The sequence below is a fragment of the Lissotriton vulgaris genome, chromosome 9 (assembly GCF_964263255.1).
Source record: "Lissotriton vulgaris chromosome 9, aLisVul1.2, whole genome shotgun sequence".
In the NCBI taxonomy this organism is placed as follows: Eukaryota; Metazoa; Chordata; class Amphibia; order Caudata; family Salamandridae; genus Lissotriton; species Lissotriton vulgaris.
In genome coordinates, this window is record NC_141697.1 from 726,960,234 (window position 1) to 726,981,020 (window position 20,787).

Genomic DNA, 20,787 nt, shown 5'->3' on the forward strand with positions numbered 1-20,787 from the left:
AGTGTCCCCCTGCCAACGATCACCCCAGAGACGGCGGAAGGTCTGCTGGATGGGCAAGGATGACTCCGGGTGAGCTGATTCAACAAAGGAACGAACAATGGGAGTGAGTGTGATGTTTAACGGGGGGAGGTTGATAGCCTACTGATAGATGGGTTGGGGGATACGCCCTAAATTGGCCCTGTGTTACTAGAGCTTGATCGCACATAGGAAGCTCAGGCAGAAGGCGGCTTCCTGCCGGTGCTCGACCCCCACATTGCCCTTAAGGCAAGCCTGCGGTGGCTACCGTCAGGATATTCTAACTTTTCTTTGGGAAAAGTTTGGATGGGAACTAGATCATGGTCTTTGGGTCCTGTTCTGGGGGGGGGGGGGGGGGGGGGGGGGAGAGGGGGAGAGATTTGGGGATGTTATTTTGTTGGGGGGTGGGTACGCCATCGGTGCAGGGCAACTACTGTGTTTGGCCTTAATAGAGCTTGGGCGGAGGAGAGGGAGCGGAGCATTGTGGGACAATGGTTGAACTATCTAATTTAAAATGTATTACCTGGAATGTACGCGGGCTTCATACTATGACGAGACGACACAAGGTACATGCTTACTTAGTGCGCAGAGGAGTGCAAATAGCGCTAATACAGGAAACACACCTCACGAAAGCAGAGGGGATGGCATTGCAGCGCAGATGGAGGGGACAGCTATACAAGACTACATACTCAGCTTATGCTAGAGGCGCGCTGATTTGGATAAGAGCTGGAGTCCCTCTACAGGTGATCAAACACACGATAGATCCGGAAGGGCGGGTTGTGGCCATAGCGGGTAAACTGGGAGGTAAGGACATAAATATTTGCAGCATTTACACACCTAATGTGGACCAATTAGCCTTCTTCGCGACACTGTCGGGTTCCCTGACCCACTATCTAGTGGGGCCACTATTGATGGGAGGTGACTTTAACTCGGTGGTGGATATAGCCCTTGATAGCTCGCATCCCCCACTAGCAGATTCCCCAACATGCTGAATAGCCAAGGGTAGACTGGAATGGCAAACAAAATGGGGATCGACAGACGTCTGGCAAGCCCAACACCCTCACACCCGGGATTACTCTCATTTCTCGGGCATGCACGAATTACACATGAGGCTGGATGTGATCTTGTGCTCCGCGGAGATGCTACCCGCGGTCACAAGCGCCGAATATTTGGCGAGGACGATCTCTGACCACAACCCTCTACTAGCCGACCTCAAGTGGTTTCGGGCGCCTCCTGCGTTCCAACTTGGAGATTGCGCCCTGAAATGTTAGAAGACCCACTATTCCGAAGGGAACTGGGGGAAAGGATCACTAATTATTTCACTGAGAATGAAGGCACGACTGGGGAGAGAGCAACAGAATGGGATGCCTTTAAGGTAGTAGTGAGAGGCTATTGTATAGCTAAGAAGGTGGGGATGCGCAGGATACTTCTAGACGACCTCGATAAAGCAGATCGTAAACTCCGAGAACTGGAGCTCTTGCGATCCGGTCGCCCAGAGCTGCAACAGCAGACTGCAGCGGTGAAAGAAGCAGTGGCGGTCGAAGTGGAAAGACTGTGCAGTTTCGACCATAAGGCTTACATAACCAGGTCTCTCGTGGAGGGAGACAAGTCGGGAGCGTTGCTGGCTTGGCTTGAGGGTGTGGAGGTCTATACCCAACCCGAAATTCTCCACAGTTTCACATGCTATTATGAAACTCTCTATCAGAGCACGCTGATAGCGGATACCGCTCCCATAGATGATTTTTTAGGAGAGCTGCCCATCCCGAAACTAGAACCCGAACAGGCGCAGGACTTGGGTAAAGACATAGAAATAGGGGAAATCCGTAGTGCCATAAAACGTATGGCACGCAACAAAACTCCAGGACTAGACGGACTACCCGCTGAATTCTACGCTGCTTATATAGACTTGTTGGCTCCATGACTACTAATAGTGTATAAAGAGGCGAAACGACTAGGGTATCTCCCGGGCACGATGCGCGAGGCGCTGGTGATCCCCCTGCTTAAACCTGACAAAGAGAGCAGTGACCCGGCGTCGTACAGACCGTTATGGATGCTCACAGTGGATTATAAAATCTTAAGTAGCATCCTGGCGTCCAGACTACTGGAACACATGGGCACTCTAGTTCATAAAGATCAAGCAGGGTTCATACCCAAACATAATACCACCATGAATATACGCCGACTAGTTCGCCTGCTGGAGGAGGACCACAAGGAGGCCCCTCACCCCATGATATTATCGATCGACCTGGAAAAGGCGTTTGATAGGCTGGAATGGGAGTACCTTCGTAAGGCGCTCAGTTGTTACGGGATAGGAGAGGGCTATCTGCAGTGGACTGCAGTGCTATACGCTTCAGCGATGGTAAGAGTGAAGTCGGGCGCGCTAATCTCACACATTATCCGGTGGAGAGAGGAACGAGACAGGGATGCTTGCTGTCGCCATTGCTTTTTGCGTTGGCGGTGGAGCCCCTTGCACTGTCAATCCGCACAGGGGCCCACTATAGAGGGCTGCGGACCCTAACAGGGCAACAATTTATTTCCCTTTACGCCGACAGACTGTTGCTCTTCCTTGAGGATGCTGATGGGGCCTTGGCTGGTGCTGATGCCGTATTGACTACCTTTGGTGAAATATCAGGCCTCAGAGTAAACTGGTCTAAGACATGCCTATTCCCAGTCCGTAAGGGGGAACCCCAACCCACCACACCCAGAGCAATTAGATGGGAACCCAATTGCCTGAAGATTTTGGGGGTCTACATTTATCACAACCCAGCTGATGTACTGGAGGGTAATATCTCCCGTAGTATCAGAGCGATGAAGGGCAGCATGTCCTTTTGGGCCACCCTCCCATTGTCGATGGCGGGACGAATTGCGCTACTTAAGATGGTGGCGCTCCCCAGGCTCCTGTACTATTTTAGGATGCTCCCGATTTGGATCCCTCCCGCTGTATTTCGGAACTTGAAGTCACTGTTCGTGTCTTTCCTCTGGGGATCGGGCCGTCGCAGAGTGGCGCTTACGACTTTGATGAGACCCAAGGGGGGGCTGGCTGTACCTGACTTCGAAGTGTACTACTCAGCAGCCCAATTACAGGTCTATACTCAGGAAATAGCATGGGAATTCCGGGGACCTGAGGAAGAGCGGGGACTGGGAATACCTAGACACATACTCTCCTACATCGCAATGCAGCAGAGACTAGCCCTGCGTGACCTCACACAAGAAGAACGTACAATTAGGTTGTGTTGGAACCGCACACAGCGTAGAGCAGGAGTAAACCACCCCTATGCCCCTGAAATACCGCTGGGAATGCTCACAGCATTGCCACATGGTGGGGATTGGTCGCAATTGCAAAATTGGGAGGAGGCAGGGATACAAATAATAGGCGATCTATACGAGGACGGGGCGTTGCTGCCCTTCCAGGCACTTTCGGATCGTTTCGACATACCCAGAGGCGATTTTTTACTACACGCGGCGATCACGAGGGCAATACAGGCGCACTGGAAGGGGGGACTAGAGGAACCAAAGACGACAATGGCATGCCAATATGTCATGATGGCAGCAGGAACGGTCAAAGCAGTGACATGTCTATATTCCAGGATGATTAACGAGAGACTACCTCCACTAGAGGCGCTCAGGGCCAAATGGGAAGCGGACATAGAGAGGGAAATTCCGGAGACCACATGGGCTCAGCTGATGCGCCAGGCTTGGAAGAGCACGCGCAATGCGCGGTTCCAATTGGTCCACTTCTACATCCTACACCGGGCGTATCTGACCCCAGGAAAGATACAAAAATATTTTGCTTCAGATACCGCTGCCAGTCCTAGATGTCAGAGGAACAAAAGAAGGTCCCACACCAAATCAACTCAAAAGAACCCAAGTGTAGTTCACATATTCCTCAAATTGCCAGGTCTAGCTTAAAGTCTATACCATTTAAACATTAACACATGTTAAGCAAAATATGAAACATAGAAAGTGTGTGTATTATAAAAGTATACAATTTATTACAATTCAAAGATAAAATCAAACAATTTATACAATAGATGTGCCCAAATACACAATAGCTTTTTATAAAAAAACAGTTAAAAATCACAATTTAAAAACATTTCATCATGAATGTCACAGTTGTTCTTGTAGTCGACGCAGCGTTTCGGTGAATCAGTGATAACACCTTCTTCAGGACAAACAATTCTGTGTGTTGTTTTAACACTATCCTCACTCTTTCAATTTGGAGGAGTTTTTATGGTCGGATTCAATCAGACTTGGTAGACATCTGGAATCTTTAATTTCCAGTTTGCAGTCCCTTGTTATGTCAGGAGCTCTGTAGTGATGAGGGTACCGGAGGGGGGCCACCGTATTGCACACTTGGCAGACCGTCTTGACAACCAGACGCCGAAAGGACCGAGAGGGGAGCAGGGAGGCCGATCCACAATACGAAGGTTGGATTTATTATCAACCACAATTGCTAATAAAGTGTCGCCGCGGACAAAATTGAAAGCATCCAGTGGCGCTAATATGAATAAGGAACTTGCTTATTCTTAGGGCTTTTATTTACAATACGGTGGCCCCCCTCCGGTACTCTCATCACTACAGAGCTCCTGACATAACAAGGGACTGCAAACTGGAAATTAAAGATTCCAGATGTCTACCAAGTCTGATTGAATCCGACCGTAAAAACTCCTCCAAATTGAAAGAGTGAGGATAGTGTTAAAACAACACACAGAATTGTTTGTCCTGAAGAAGGTGTTATCACTGATTCACCGAAACGGTGCGTCGACTACAAGAACAACTGTGACATTCATGATGAAATGTTTTAAATTGTGATTTTTAACTGTTTTTTTTATAAAAAAGCTATTGTGTATTTGGGCACATCTATTGTATAAATTGTTTGATTTTATCTTTGAATTGTAATAAATTGTATACTTTTATAATACACACACTTTCTATGTTTCATATTTTGCTTAACATGTGTTAATGTTTACATGGTACAGACTTTAAGCTAGACCTGGCAATTTGAGGAATATGTGAACTACACTTGGGTTCTTTTGAGTTGATTTGGTGTGGGACCTTCTTTTGTTCCTCCTACTTAGACTCCTTGTCCCCTATTTAACTATAGAGGAGGCCTCCCTTCTTTTTTTTCACTTAAGTCCTAGATGTCAGGCAAGTGGTGCGGAACTGGGCCACATGCTATGGACTTTCCCTGGTCTGACCTCTTACTGGAAAATGGTAGGGGATACTCTTAATGAGGTGACAGAACGAACACTGCAGTACGACATGGCGGTGGGGATCCTTCATTGGTTTCCGCATACCCCTAAAACAAAAATCACCAGCAAATTTATAGATATGGGACTACTCCTAGCGAAACGGGAAATTACGCGACATTGGAAGGCACGAATGGGTCCAACAGGTGCTAAATGGCGCAGCGAGTTTCTTAAATGGGCTGAGGGAGAAAGTACCTTGAGATACCAGCTAGCGCGGCGACAGCAGAATGAAAGGGCACTGGAATATGCGCGTGCATGGGAGTCTTTGGTGCAGGCTTTACGCGACCACGACACACAAAGTGACTTAGACGTCGAAGGCAATGATCTGACTATATCCCCGTAGTACGACAGGTACACTGCATGATTCCCCAATTGCTGACTGCAAGACTCCTGCTTCATACTGTCTGTCCTACCAACAATGCACCGATGGCGGGGGGGGAGGACTTTCAAGCTTTATATAACCTATAAATCCCGAGATTGATGGTTTGCTGTTAGACCTTAGGGGCAGTTTAGTTTGGTTGGTTGGGGTACAGGTTGTAAAAGAAAAGCAGATACAAGCCGTTTTTAATAGCCGGTCATAGCTAGTAATGCACAGAACACACGCACAATACGGGATTGATACTTGCCGCCCGACCTCCGGGTTGTGGGCTAAATGGCTGTGTAACTAGAATACCATAGACTCGTCGCTACCAACGATGATTGTACAGTTGTTGACCGATGTATATCTGTAAAAGAATATCTGCAATAAAAATATATTTACAAAAAAAAAATGACACAAATATCCAAGATGACGACCCGAATGCTATAATCATCCCGGTCAATATAAGAAAAACCATAACTATAAAACTTATAGAAAATGGAGTATCATCAAGAGGTGGTACAGTTGTATTTGTGGTAGAGGCCCATGAATATCGGCAGACAGAGGTATTCTATTCCTGGATACATTTTCCAGCAGCACATGCTGTGACACGCGAGTTCCACTACTACAAAATAGAGGAATCTCCAGACGAATACTCTCCTTTCGAGGAAGTTGAAATTCCACTAACATACCAAGAGCACTTGCTCTGGTTTAATGGTGCCCTAAAACATCAAAATTACATTACCAGGCTCGGTCCACTAGGTAGACCAGGAGCCACATGGCCGGTTCTAGCCAGCTATACACCACACCCCGACATTGAAAAAATGTCAAGCGGAGAACTTTTATTTCAGCTAAAACAACTAATTAAAATACATAGACAATTGGTCCATTATGTCATGCGGACTTCAACAGTCCAACCTGCAATTAAAATACCACAAAACACCCCTCAACAGGGGAACACAAATAAAATTACACCACAGAATATACAATCATGTATAGGTAAAATACCCGCAAAACTGGAACAAATTCCATTCTGGTTAGCTCAAAAAATCACTCAAATAGAGGCAGTATTTCCTGATACTACCCCTCACGAAAACCACAGAATTCTGACTATCTGTCTCCCAATGGGGATCGCACAACATGTGGAGGACTGTGACACTTGGGGCACAGTCTTTGCTTCTATCTACACAAAAACACATGGTGTTCCGTCTGTGGCGGTTATACCAGACGTACTAAGACAGATTCAAAATGAATACGGTCCAGAACCTGCTTTAACTCTAGGTATGAAATTACTGAAAGACTTTAAGCAGGTCTCGGCTATCTTATGAGCCAACATAAAAGGAGAAGCAGCATTTGTGGCGATCCGACAAAAATTGAAAGAAACAGATATAGCAGACCAACCTTTTGAACTTGCCAGAATAATTGAAAAATCCTATGAAGAATTAGGTAGAGATAGCTTGGGTGGTAAACCAGTAAAACCACAACTAATTGAAAACCCTGAAAAAACTTTCATTAAAAATAATCTTAACTCTCAAAAGAAGAAGTGGGAGGGTAATAAACAAACCTCTACCTGAGAAAAAAAGTTTCAGACCAGAGGAAGGTCTACCCAACGAAGAGATAGATCTCCAGAAGGGGGGGGGGCAAGTCTCCACAATGGGAGCCCTCTGAAAAAAGATACAACCTTAGAAATAGGGACAATTTGAGAAAACCTGACAGATATCAAGATATTGATACACGTCCTTCTCGATCTTTTCAGACTTCCTCACAGAAATCGGAAAGTAGAGGACGGTCAGAACATAAAGAAGAGCACGCCAAGTCCAAAGACAAGGAACCTGCTCATCAAAGTAAAAAATTACAATTTCCCAGCAAGAAGGTAGCCAGTATTAAAGTAAAACATGCTGAGAATTCTGATGAGACAACTGAAAAACGAAGAGTGGGCCCAGTCAATGCTAGACAGCGTAGTAGAAGTGACCATAGCTCGCAAGATCCTGATGAATCTTCTGGAGACAGTGGACACAAATGAATAAATTCAAGTGGAAACTGCAGACACCAGAGTTAGCGTGCCCCATAAACTATATGAAATAACATTACGTATAGAGGGAGATAAAACTAGGAAAATAAGAGGTCTCTTTTGGGAGAATCTATCTAAAGGCTATGATATCCTTCTAGCAGAGAAAGACTGACCACCAGAGTTTGTCAGGGAGTGCCCACATGGCGAAGAAATGATTATGCCTGCCTTCTCAAATCACATTTCAATTCATAAAAAATAAACATTTGCTAGAAAATGGGCAGTGGCCCAAGCCCCTGTATTATTTAAAAATCATGTAGGGTGGGATGAGGATTCTCCTCACCATAAAATCCAGTTAATCAACCCACTGCACAGAGGCAGTATCCTGTTAAGCAAGAAGCTAAAAAACAAGTCGGAGAAATCTCAGATCAACTTGAATATCAGGGGGTGATTGAAACATGCACCTCACAAATTAACAATCCTTTGTTTCCTGTCTCCAAGCCAGACGATTCATATCGTCTAGTTTTGGACTACAGACACCTAAACTCCTGTTGTAAAACTTTTGCAGTACAAAACTCACACAGTGCAGCACTAATGAATAATATCGTTCGCAAAAAATATAAAACGACATTAGATATTTCAAATGGTTTCTTCTGTCAAAACATAGCACCTGAAAGCAGATATTTGACCGCTTGGGGACCCAAAAACAATGTTGTCGTCACCCACAGGGATTCAAGAACAGCCCAAGATTATTTTCAGCCAGGGTAACAGAGTTACTACAAATATATGATGATAAGGCATTATCTTATGTCGATGACATCTATCTTACAGACGATGAGCTGGAGACTCACTTGAAAAGAGTGAACACCATCATACTTGGGTTCGCCGCTGAAGGGTACAAATTTAACTTTAAAAAGTCACGAATTGCCTATCTAACTGTCCTATTTTTAGGATATGAGTTATCAAGTGAAGGCAAAAGCCTAGCAGACAACTTCTTGGAGAAGTGTGCAGTACTGCAAGCTCCAAAAACGCTGAACAACTTACAATCAATTCTAGGTTTCCTGAATTTCGGAAGAACATACATTCTAAATTATGCAGAGAGGGTTAAACCTCTCTACGAACTAATAAAACCTGATTTTAAACCAATTAATTAGACTCAGAAACACACAGAAATTTTAAGATCATTACAGACAGACATGTTAACTAAAACAAAACTACAAACAAGCGCAAACGAACGCAACCTTGTAATCCGAGTCATCCCAGGAAGATGCGGATTCACATACCTGACCTCTAATGAGGGAGAAACGGTACCAATAGCTTACAAATCACACTTGTACACACAAGCTGAAATGAAATTCGGTTCTACTGAAAAAATCTGACTGCGGTTCAAACTTCTGTAGCAAAAGAAAGAGCCCTAGCCCAAGAGAAGAGAATATCTGTTTTAACAGTAGCATCAGCCCTTGAGGCAGTAACAAGACCAGGCATTCTAAATGCTAAAGCTCTAGATCCAAAATGGATACAATGGGTTAATTCTCTTGATACAACTGACGTGAAACACGCATTTGATCCGAAAATGAAAAAACTAGAATATCTAGAATACCAAAAAGAATGTCCTCTGTCAAGTCGAAATTCTGCCTCTTGAACCATACACCTGTGTAATCTACACGGACAGATTTGCACAACACTACGTTATGGAAAAAGCAAATTTACAATGCTGCGTGCGTGATTGTTAAAGGTCGCTGGCGCTTAGTTAAATTCAGACCGATGGTCACTAAAACTGAATCAATCAGAAAATGTACAACTCAGCGAGCTGAACTACTAACTTTGAAGATGGCGCTTGAAAATGCTGATCGCGAATTCCCCACAGTAATAGTGTGCGATTCGCATTACTGCGTCGAATCTTACAATAATTCCATGCAGTCCTGGATAGAAAACGATTACAAAATGAGACAGGTGGCACAATAACACATAAAAAACTATGGGAACAAGTAGTTCTTTTGCAGAAAGAACTACGAAAGACTCACGTGATACATACGCAGAGTCTTCAACGTGATGGCGTTCACGTTGCAGGGAATTCATTGGCTGACAGAGACACAGCGGCAGCGGGTCAACCGGCTTCCGTAGCTAAAAAAAAGTGTACGAAAAAACAAATAGATGGTGAAACGCTACCAGCAGTAAAAGCCTCAATGGAAGGCAATTATGCTGCGTTAGCTCTTAACTATCCACTCGGAAAAACATACATAATTGATGCGAACTCCGTTTCGTTTTGAGGAAATATAAATTTTTGGTCATGTTATGTTCCCTAGCGCGTACCCCACCGACTCCATGTACCAGCTTAAAGTGCATGTAACTTCCCTCCTGTGCCAGCTATGAAGACGCAAATACATTTGCGTCCAACGTTAACTTGTCCTCTTTCAGACCCACCCTGAATGGGTTAAATAGTCCGTTCCTAAGTATGCTATGCCAACGTCTTTTTGTAGTATACTTTACATGTTTTTTTTCTGCTCTGGCAAAGTAGACCCTGAATTTCTGCCATCGAGCCTCTTTTTCTGGCTTCTCACTATGACAGCTTCAGCCCAGGCTGCCTCTGTACCCGTGAACTCTGACTTACTTCCAGCGCGGCCCCTCGCGCTCAGCTCAGCCTGCTTTCTGCCAAGACTGACTATAACCTTCGAGTTATCTGTTCCGCTCCTCGAAAATGCATTCCTGCCTACCAGCTTCAGTAAACATCCTCCCCAGCTGCAGAGCCAAAGGGCCGACCCGTCTCAGTACAAGTAATTCAAGTAATTCATAGCCTCTGTTACCATGCTTCCATGGAAGGCCCCGTGCCCCCTACGCTTCTCATGCAGACACTTAGGCGCTTATACACGCATCCACAGTTAGCATAGAATAGCTTCTGCCCTAGAGACCTTTCCGCCCAGATAATATGGTTCCTAAACATCAGATATCAGATATGATAGAAGTACAAGTTGATCTGACATGCCAGACTTCTGTCTCTTTCCGTCAGTGTAAATGTCAAGTCCCCTGCACCCCTCCAATCACACGTCATGCAGCTGCGCGCGCATCCAAGCTTCCGATTTCTGCTGACATTGCAACTTTTCTGCTTGGTGCCACCCACTTGCGTCACCTATCAGTGACGTTTCTAGCACACACCTCCAGTTCACGCCTCCTGATTACGTACTAGTACCACGTGTATACTGTTATCTTGTCTTCTCTCAACTGTTACGCCTCCTGCACTGTTGCTTATGATATGAATTAAGTATATAAGCTATGTATTGTCAATAAAATGCAGCGCGCTCTCTATCCCTTCTGACACCCCTGTGGTGGTCAGAATCCGATATCCTGGTCATGACCATTCCTTTTTGAGGAATAAAACCCTTAGAAACTCTAACACCACGGACTCTGCTTTTTTCTTTCCGATCTGAGTTATTATTGATTAAGTACTTACCTGCATAGAAATTAAGAGAGTAAATTAATTATTTACGTCATTTTGGCGCCCGAATAGGGACCCCTCCCCCACCTCACGCGCCGGTTGGCGCATTGCAAGCTCTGTCCCCTGCCATCAGTTAGATGGAACCAACGCGTACCGGCAGGATTTCCTGCATCTCCCTCTGACCCACGGAGGTGACGAAGACTGCAATCAGTGCCCAGACGAGGCGGTGAGGAGTGCGGAGGATCCCGACCAGAGCCTAGCCGAAAGAAGCAAGGTCCGAGGTGTCAAGAGGCCCACCAGGTTTCCGAAGTTTTCCGAAGTTTTCCGAAGTTTCCCGAAGTCGAGCCGAGTCGAGTCCAGTCCAGTCGAGTTTTCCGAGGCCTTCTGTTTCCGTGCTTCCCGGTGAGTACCATTGCTGGGACGTATCTAGACGGGTTTGGGTACACAAGTCCGGTCTGCACTGTTTTTAGGCAGTGTATCTGTACTGTTTAGCAGTATATCTAGTATTCTGAATTTCTGCACTGTTACACCAGTGTATCTGTACTGTTTAGCAGTACATCCAGTATAGAGGGTAGCCATCTATGTCTCAAATGTTTTCTTGTGTGATTAATGTCGTGGTATGAATGTGACCGTTTAATGTGCATTATTGTGTTTCTTGTATAAACTAGCTGTATCCAGTAAGGATTGAGTATTCAGTAATAAGTAAACAAGATGCCGTTTTTCAACAAGTTAAAGCAGATAGGAACTAGGAAAGGGATACTGGAGGAAGAAATTCCTATTCCCCCTAGGGACACTCCAGGTAACTTTATGTATCATAAACATGGCATAGATGCCATATTGTATCTAGACTTATGGGCCGATTATACTAAACACCTAGACGAAAGACACAGATGGCCTGTTACCGGAACATGGGATGCCGAGTGCATCATGAAGGTAGAAGAAGTATTATGGAAAAAGAAAGCTAGACAATCACAGAAAGACGCCATAGAATTTTGGCGTAAGGAATCACATAAGCGTGCTGAGAAAGCACTCCGTAGAGAGGACAGACTTAAGGAATCAGAAAAGGCCCAAGAAAACGAGTTAGTTACTGAAGGAATCCGAGTAAAAACAGAACAAGTAGACCGTGCACGAAACAATCTCGTAAATGGTATGTATCTCGCGGCCGAGGGCACACCTGAGGCCCTATCAGAAATACCGAAAAACCTACCGCCACCATTAGTTCCAACTAAAGTAATGCATAAGACTACTAAAGACATATTCCTAAATTCTTATCTAGAGGATGTAGCACCAGCTTACACCAATCTGCCTGTTCGTGCCTTGCCTAATGACAGGGAAGGGGGTGGCACCCCGCCCCCGGATCATGTCCCGCCAGTACCGCGACAGACCTCCCCCGCTCCGCCAGCTCCGCCACTTCCCGTACCCAAAACTGACCTACCGAAACCACATCTATCTGATCCTACCAAACGACAAATTCAAGTTCAGATACAGACTCCACAGGGAGAGAATGCCCAAGCGTCCGCCTCAGGAGGTGCGACCGCGGGTCTTCGGACCCCGCCATTAACACACAGATTCAATCTCAGGGATATGCAGAGTCCTCTCACGTTCAGGTCACCCCGCCTTGACGCATTAAAGGAAAACATTTCAGTTTGCAGATATGATCCAGTACCCGGAAAAAACGATCTAATTATATTGGCATCGCTACGGTTAAGATCTGCTACTGATATCTTGCTATGCTATGTAGGGATGAAGGACCGTCTAGATAGAATATATGAGTTTGTTCAGACAGGGAAAGACCCTGACAGTATCAAGGATGCCATGGAGAAACAGAAAGTTGACATTCAAGCACAAATACTACGATTTTTCATAAATTGTCTAATAAGAGAACGAGACAGGCCTGGAACAGATCAAAGTGAATTAGATGCACTGAACAAGTGGGGTCAAAATATAGCCGATGGAAAACATGACAAGGGGGCTTGCATAGCCAGTATGTACAAGAAAATTAGAAAAGCAGTGATAACGGTACACCAGAAAGGGAATGACAAAGCTTCCTCCGAGGAGGAAGAAGAGCTTGAAGAACCAGAAAGGACTCTAGATACTATAGCGTATGTTGGTAAGGGAACTTACCTTAGGAAAGGCATCCGTCCAGAAAACAAGAGAGTTTTTCTCTCTGCTTTAACAAATCCGAATTCTTCTGAACATCAGTTCCAGGAGACTGATAAAAGACTACGAGAAAGAATGGGGTACCATGTACTCAATTCAATGGATGAACAAGAACTAGCCCGGTCAGCCATCTTATGGGCCGAAAATCCGGACATATATAATGATGATACCTTAGCACAGACGTTTCTAAACCTTTCCCCAGACGAACAGAAATTAGCAGGTGTATACATGATTCAGCACCTCCTCACGAAATACAGAAATAAACATTCCGATCCAGGTCCCTTACACGAAACATTAGAAGCACTACTCATGGATAGATGGAGAGGTTTCAGTACCAAGTTAATACAAATAATTCTAGAACAACGACATAAATATAACACTTTCATAAGCCCTGAATATGTTCCGGCCCCGCCTCCAGAAAGGAAAATGTACCACATGCAATGCGGTAGTGGCATTGAAAGTCAGAACCCTTTACGAGAAGTACACCCAGTTATGGGTGCGGATCACGCCACTGACTAAGTTAGAACTGTTAGAAATGAAGAAACTAGTTCCGTGTCATGATAAAGACCCTGCAGGTTTTCACAGAGAGCTTAAAGACATGTTGCTAATGGGGGATTACACGTATGATGATATTATGAAAATGTTAAAAGTACTGTTGCCCACGGGCATCTACGAGAAATTAAAGGAAAAAGAATGGGAGGTGGGGGACACAAAGATTGCATGGGCAGAAATAGAAGACGAAGAAAGCAAACGGGTCCCAGGGGTAGGCCTTGGGGACAAGACTAAAGCATTACCCGGATTAATAGTACAGGTTTTGCCAAGATTATTGACAACTAGAAAGGAAGATTGGGACGCAATCTCGTCCTGTAAACAGAAACATGATGAAGATACTAGTGACTTCTATTCCAGATTTGAGAAATGTTTCATTATAAATAGTGGCCTACAACCGAGCAGCGAATCATATCCACACCTTTTTGTATCAAAACTAGTCGAGAACTCCCTACCATTAGTTAAAAATAGAGTGTACAAAGTTGAAAGTACTTGGCAGGCAAATACGCCATCCCAGATGTTACAAATGTTACAATATCATCAGAACAGAATTAGAGAAGAACAAGATCAAGAACAGAAACGTATGAAAGACACGAAAATGAAAATGTTAGTAGCTCAGACGGTCCCAGCCGACGGTCAAAGGAAGGGTGGGACCCAGACAAGTCACACTACAGCTCCCGTTAAAGGGACATGTAATTACTGTAAACAGCCAGGTCATTACGTACATGAATGCCCAGTCCTGAAACATAACATAGCAACAGGTAAAACTAAAGAAAGACCGCATCCGCCTAGACAAGACCAGGTCCAGCAACAGACTTCACAGAATACACAGCCTATACATGCTCCATCTCATACAGCACAGACAGTAGCAGGACCACAGCCCATTGCCGCGACTCAGCAAGTTTCGCAACAGATGTACCAGTATGCCCAATCTGCATATCCAGATTACCCCCGATATACATGAAACAGCCTAGAGAGGGAAGGTGGTTTGCCTCTTATTGAGATTCCTGTAGATCAAGAAGGTCCTTATGTACACAGTCACGTATTGGGAAAAGACAGAAAGTTTTTAATTGACACAGGGGCAAGCCGCACTACAATCAGTCATAATGAAGTCCCAGGGGCACCCCTCTCAGGCTCACAGAATGTTTCCCTTGGTTTTTCAGGACAGCCTATTGTAAATGAGGTATCGGAACCAGTACCCTTGGCTGTGGGTCCATTATCACGAGTTACAGATTTGCTACTTACGAATTCATGTCCAGAAAACTTGTTAGGAATTAAAACTCTGAAGGCTCTAGGAGCTATAATATGCTGTTCCCCGGAGGGAGTTAGACTCTTTCTACGGGATTTCAAGGGCCATTATGTTTTACGAGAATTTGATGTCAGATTGAAAAACGTACCAGATCACCTATGGGCAAAAGGCCCAGCTGACGTAGGTTGTATGCATATCACTCCATACCGTGTTACACTCAAGACAGGAGTTGTTCTACCCAGAATCAGACAATACAAGTTACCACCCGATGCTGTAGTGGCTTTACTGAAAATCATTGAAGAGCTTATTGCCCAGAGAGTGGTCGTAGAGACCGACTCCAATATCTGTAATTCACCCATCATTCCAATTCTTAAACGTACAGACCCCAATGCACCGCCAGTATATCGGCTGGTGATTGATCTTCGAGAATTGAACAAATGCATTGTACCACAGTACCCTGTGGTCCCCGATATCTCTTCCCTATTGACTGCTATTGATTCAGAAGCAACGTTCTTTACTGTAATTGATCTCAAGAACGCTTTCTTCAGTGTACCTATTGATCCGGAGAGCCAATATCTCTTCGGATTCAGTTTAAATGGACGAAGTTTCAAATTTTCCCGCGCACCTCAAGGATTCACAGAAAGCCCCAGCATCTATAGTCAAGCACTGAAAAGACAACTAGATTGTATTCAAATGCCAGTTAACACCGCTTTACTGCAATACGTCGATGATCTACTGATCACCGCACGAAGTGAGCCCGAATGTGAACAAGCATCATTGACAGTTTTACATTTTCTGGCAGACAAGGGACACAAGGTGTCTCCTTCGAAGCTGCAATTCTGTGTTCAGCAAGTTGTGTACTTGGGTCACTTGCTGTCCAAAGTGGGGAGACAGCTCACTCCCGATCGCATTCAGTTAATTGTAAACATGCCACGACCCCAGACACAAAAGGAAGTGCGGGCCTTCATAGGCCTCACCTCGTACTGCAGACAATGGATTCCTCAATATGCATTTCTAGCTAAACCACTCATCCAGTTAACGACGCAGGAGGCAGCAACTTCGGTTGTCCTCCCTTGGACTCAGGAACATACACAAGCCTTTGAGGAATTAAAGAAAGCATTATGTCAAGCACCAGTTTTAGCGACACCATGTTACAGCAAACCGTTTACACTTTTTGTTACAGAACGTGATGGTACAGCATTGTCTGTCCTCACTCAAGATCAAGCAGGTTCACATAAGCCTTGTGCTTATTTTTCAAGTACATTGGATTCAGTAGCCCAGGCACTCCCTGCGTGCTTAAAGTCAGTAGCAGCAACAGCGTTAGCAATAAGACAGAGCGATTCAATTGTTTTAGGCCATCAGTTAACAGTACAAGTTCCACACTCTGTAGAAGTTCTTTTAAACAGAACTCAGACTCAACACTTGACTATAGCACGACTGACAGGTTACGAATTGACACTATTCCAGCCACACATAGAAATCAGACGCTGCAGTATCTTGAACCCAGCAACACTGTTACCTACCATTATGACAGATCCAGCTCCGCATGATTGCATAGAGATCATTAATGCAGTAACAAAGCCCCGACGAGATTTAACAGATGTTCCATTGACAAATCCTGACCTGACACTTTATGTGGATGGTTCATGTATGAGAACAAGTACAGGAGAGTTAGTGGCCGCATATGCAGTGACCACTGAAACTGAAGTTAAAGAAACACATCGTATTGATACACTGTCTGCTCAAGCGGCAGAGCTCATCGCTCTGACCCGAGCCTGTATTCTAGCCAAAAACAGAAATGTCAACATATACACTGATTCCCGTTATGCGTTCGGAGTTGTACACGACTTCGGCATGCTATGGCAAGAACGAGGTTTTCTGACCTCTCACGGTACCAAGATCCAACATGGTCCCCTCATTCAAGCACTGTTAGAAGCAATACATCTGCCTTCAGGCATATCCGTCATGAAGTGTAAAGCACATACTAAGGTCACAGATTCTGTTTCCCAGGGTAACGACCTGGCAGACCAGACAGCAAAACGTACAGCATTGACTAACACTCAGACAATTGATACGACAAAGACAATAGGACCGACAAATTGTATGACAGTCAGGGATCCCGCACTAGATGTTATTGATATTCAGACACACGCTACCCCAGAAGAAATAAAGAAATGGATTGAACTAGGAGGGATCCAGACAGATCAAGGTTGGATGACGAAGGGAAAATCTATATGGTTTCTCCCTGACTCTATGGTTCAAGTCATGATAAATACAGCACATAGTCCAGCACACCTAGGAGAGAAAGAGATGTTAGACAGTTTACAAAATCTTTGGAACAATAAACACTTACGAGCAGCAGCAAAACAGAAAGTGCGTACTTGCATGATCTGTTGTCAGTTCAATCCAGGTAAAAGCGTCCCTGTAGAGCAAGGTGGATTTCATCCTCCCGATCACCCTTTTGAAGTCCTCCAGATGGATTATATCCAGATGGACCGTTGTCGAGGATTTAAATATGTTCTCGTAGTTGTCTGTGCTCTGTCCCGCTGGACCGAAGCATACCCAGTCTCAGATTACACTGCTCCGACCACTGCTAAGCAGCTGGTTCGTGAATTCTTCCCACGATACGGCTTGCCTCGTGTCGTGTACTCAGATAACGGTCAGCCATTCTCATCTGCATTAATGAAAGAAGTTTCTTTATTACTGGGATACCAGTGGAAATTCCATTGTGTCCGACATCCCGAAGCCGCAGGCCTTGTAGAGAGGCATAACCAGACACTAAAGATCCGCCTTGCCAAAATATGTCAGGAAAAAGGGGTCGACTGGATAGTCGCCCTGCCAGTGGCACTATTCTACATGAGAATGGTTGCCCATTCGAGATCAGGGCTATCCCCGTACGAGGTGGTCTTTGGCAGACCACCGAATATGTGGGGGACGCCCATTCCGAAAAAGATTACTGATGTTGATTGTAACATGTTGACAGATTACCTTGCCTCCTTGATGTCTGCACTCCAATCATGTCGTTCACAGGTTGCCGCAGCCTTCCCTGACAACACTGATGTAAAGCCGCATGACGTCCGTCCTGGGGACCTCGTCCTAGTGCGCAATTTTGATAGAAAGAGTCCGTTGGAGCCCCGCTGGAAATCACCGAAGACCGTCCTTCTCACCACGAGGACCGCCGTGAAGATCGAAGGGAGAAAGGGGTGGGTTCACACGAGTCATGTGAAAAAATTCTTTGGACTGAAACCTGATCGAGACTCGTCCACCCCCACCAAAGACTGTGTTGAGCCAAAAGACTTTACAGAATCTGAACGAGAAAAAACTCCCCAAGAGGAGTATCGCATGAAACTCCGATCTAGCAAGTCAGACAGTTTAATTGTTTAAGTCCTCCCCTAGGTGAATCGGTTAAATAGTTTCTGACATGTATCCCCTAGATCGAGATAGAGAGAGAGAGAGGCGAATTAAGAAACATGTATACTGTAAATCACTACGTAGTCACTGTATAGTGACACTATTAATCATGTTTATTCTGAGTATTTTAATTATTGTTGCTAGCATCCTTTTACCTATATACTACCCTATTTTCAAGCGTGAACAATCTGTCTACAATGTCTCTGCTGAACACACTTTTAGCAAGTTACCTCCACATGAACTCTCCTACAGACTTGCGCTGCGCAACAACACTTTTATTAATATGCTACACCATTCTCATCAAACTAACAATGCTACAGATTGCTGGATATGTGGCCGACTCCCTCCCTACCAGAATTACAAGGGAGCTCTGCCCCTCTTTCCGTACCCGTTCACTCATAATGGCTCCTGCGGCGCATGGTTTAAAATAATTAATTCCTTAGATCCTGATATTGCTGTTTTCGATGGGGGCTGGGTTTGGGGAAACCTGAACTTAGTCCTGCTCGACGTTTGTTACCCTGATAAGGAGGGACTTCCCACTAGAATAGGAACTGATCTAGAAAATGAAGTATATGGATTAGGTAACTATACAATTAGCCTTATGATTCTTACTGTTGAATCCGAAGCCGCACCTGTTATACCTACTATGTCAGTATTGCCAGTTACTGGTGAATTATGCATCAGGAAGAAAGGTTCAGTACACTTAGGTCATAGTAAATGCACTACTGTGGTCGAATTCAGTGATCATGGAAAATCGTCCTTTAAAGCTATCAGTCATTCTTACTTTGTTTGTGGTCATACCGCATACATACGTCTACCTCCAGATTGGGATGGTACCTGTTACATTGCATTCCTTCTGCCACCTGTTTTCCTAGCTCCCCCTGATTACCATAGAAATACCAATCTAGTAAAAAATAGACCCAGAAGAGATATCCCACTTGTCGACTACACAGAAACGGCATGGGAACAGTACACTGATTTTAATAAAGGATTCTTTTTCTTTTTAGGACCTGTTCAGAATAGTAAATTAATACGTAGATTAACTAGAACACTTGAAGCAGTAGTGAATGAAACTGCCTCCGCCTTAGGTAACTTAACAGAAGAACAGTCCGCCATGCGGGTTGTTGTCCTTCAGAACCGTCTTGTTATTGACGTCATCTTGGCAGATAGAGGCGGAGCCTGTAAGGTCATCGGGTCAAGTTGCTGTGTTTTCATACCACAAAACGCACCATCTGTATATCAAGCTATTACACGTCTCCATAAAATTGCAAATCAGATACATCAGGATCCAGGCACCTGGACTTGGTCCGGTTGGTTCTGGAGAACGTTAACCGCTTGGGGATGGAAGATCCTATCCTTCCTAGGCATTGGCCTAGTCCTAGTATTCAGTTGCTGCCTATGCCTGCAGTGTGGGCCAGCGATTTGTGGACTGTGTGCCACCTCTTGTATTGAACATTCCAGGTTTTTATCAAAACGTAAAAGAAAGAAAGAAGAACAAATGATGTTACAAGAACAAACTGATCGATTCATGAGGATCGAGATTTCATGAAGGGTCCGTAGGGAACAAGGAGGGAATGAGGAAATATAAATTTTTGGTCATGTTATGTTCCCTAGCGCGTACCCCACCGACTCCATGTACCAGCTTAAAGTGCATGTAACTTCCCTCCTGTGCCAGCTATGAAGACGCAAATACATTTGCGTCCAACGTTAACTTGTCCTCTTTCAGACCCACCCTGAATGGGTTAAATAGTCCGTTCCTAAGTATGCTATGCCAACGTCTTTTTGTAGTATACTTTACATGTTTTTTTTCTGCTCTGGCAAAGTAGGCCCTGAATTTCTGCCATCGAGCCTCTTTTTCTGGCTTCTCACTATGACAGCTTCAGCCCAGGCTGCCTCTGTACCCGTGAACTCTGACTTACTTCCAGCGCGGCCCCTCGCGCTCAGCTCAGCCTGCTTTCTGCCAAGACTGACTATAACCTTCGAGTTATCTGTTCCGCTCCTCGAAAATGCATTCCTGCCTACCAGCTTCAGTAAACATCCTCCCCAGCTGCAGAGCCAAAGGGCCGACCCGTCTCAGTACAAGTAATTCAAGTAATTCATAGCCTCTGTTACCATGCTTCCATGGAAGGCCCCGTGCCCCCTACGCTTCTCATGCAGACACTTAGGCGCTTATACACGCATCCACAGTTAGCATAGAATAGCTTCTGCCCTAGAGACCTTTCCGCCCAGATAATATGGTTCCTAAACATCAGATATCAGATATGATAGAAGTACAAGTTGATCTGACATGCCAGACTTCTGTCTCTTTCCGTCAGTGTAAATGTCAAGTCCCCTGCACCCCTCCAATCACACGTC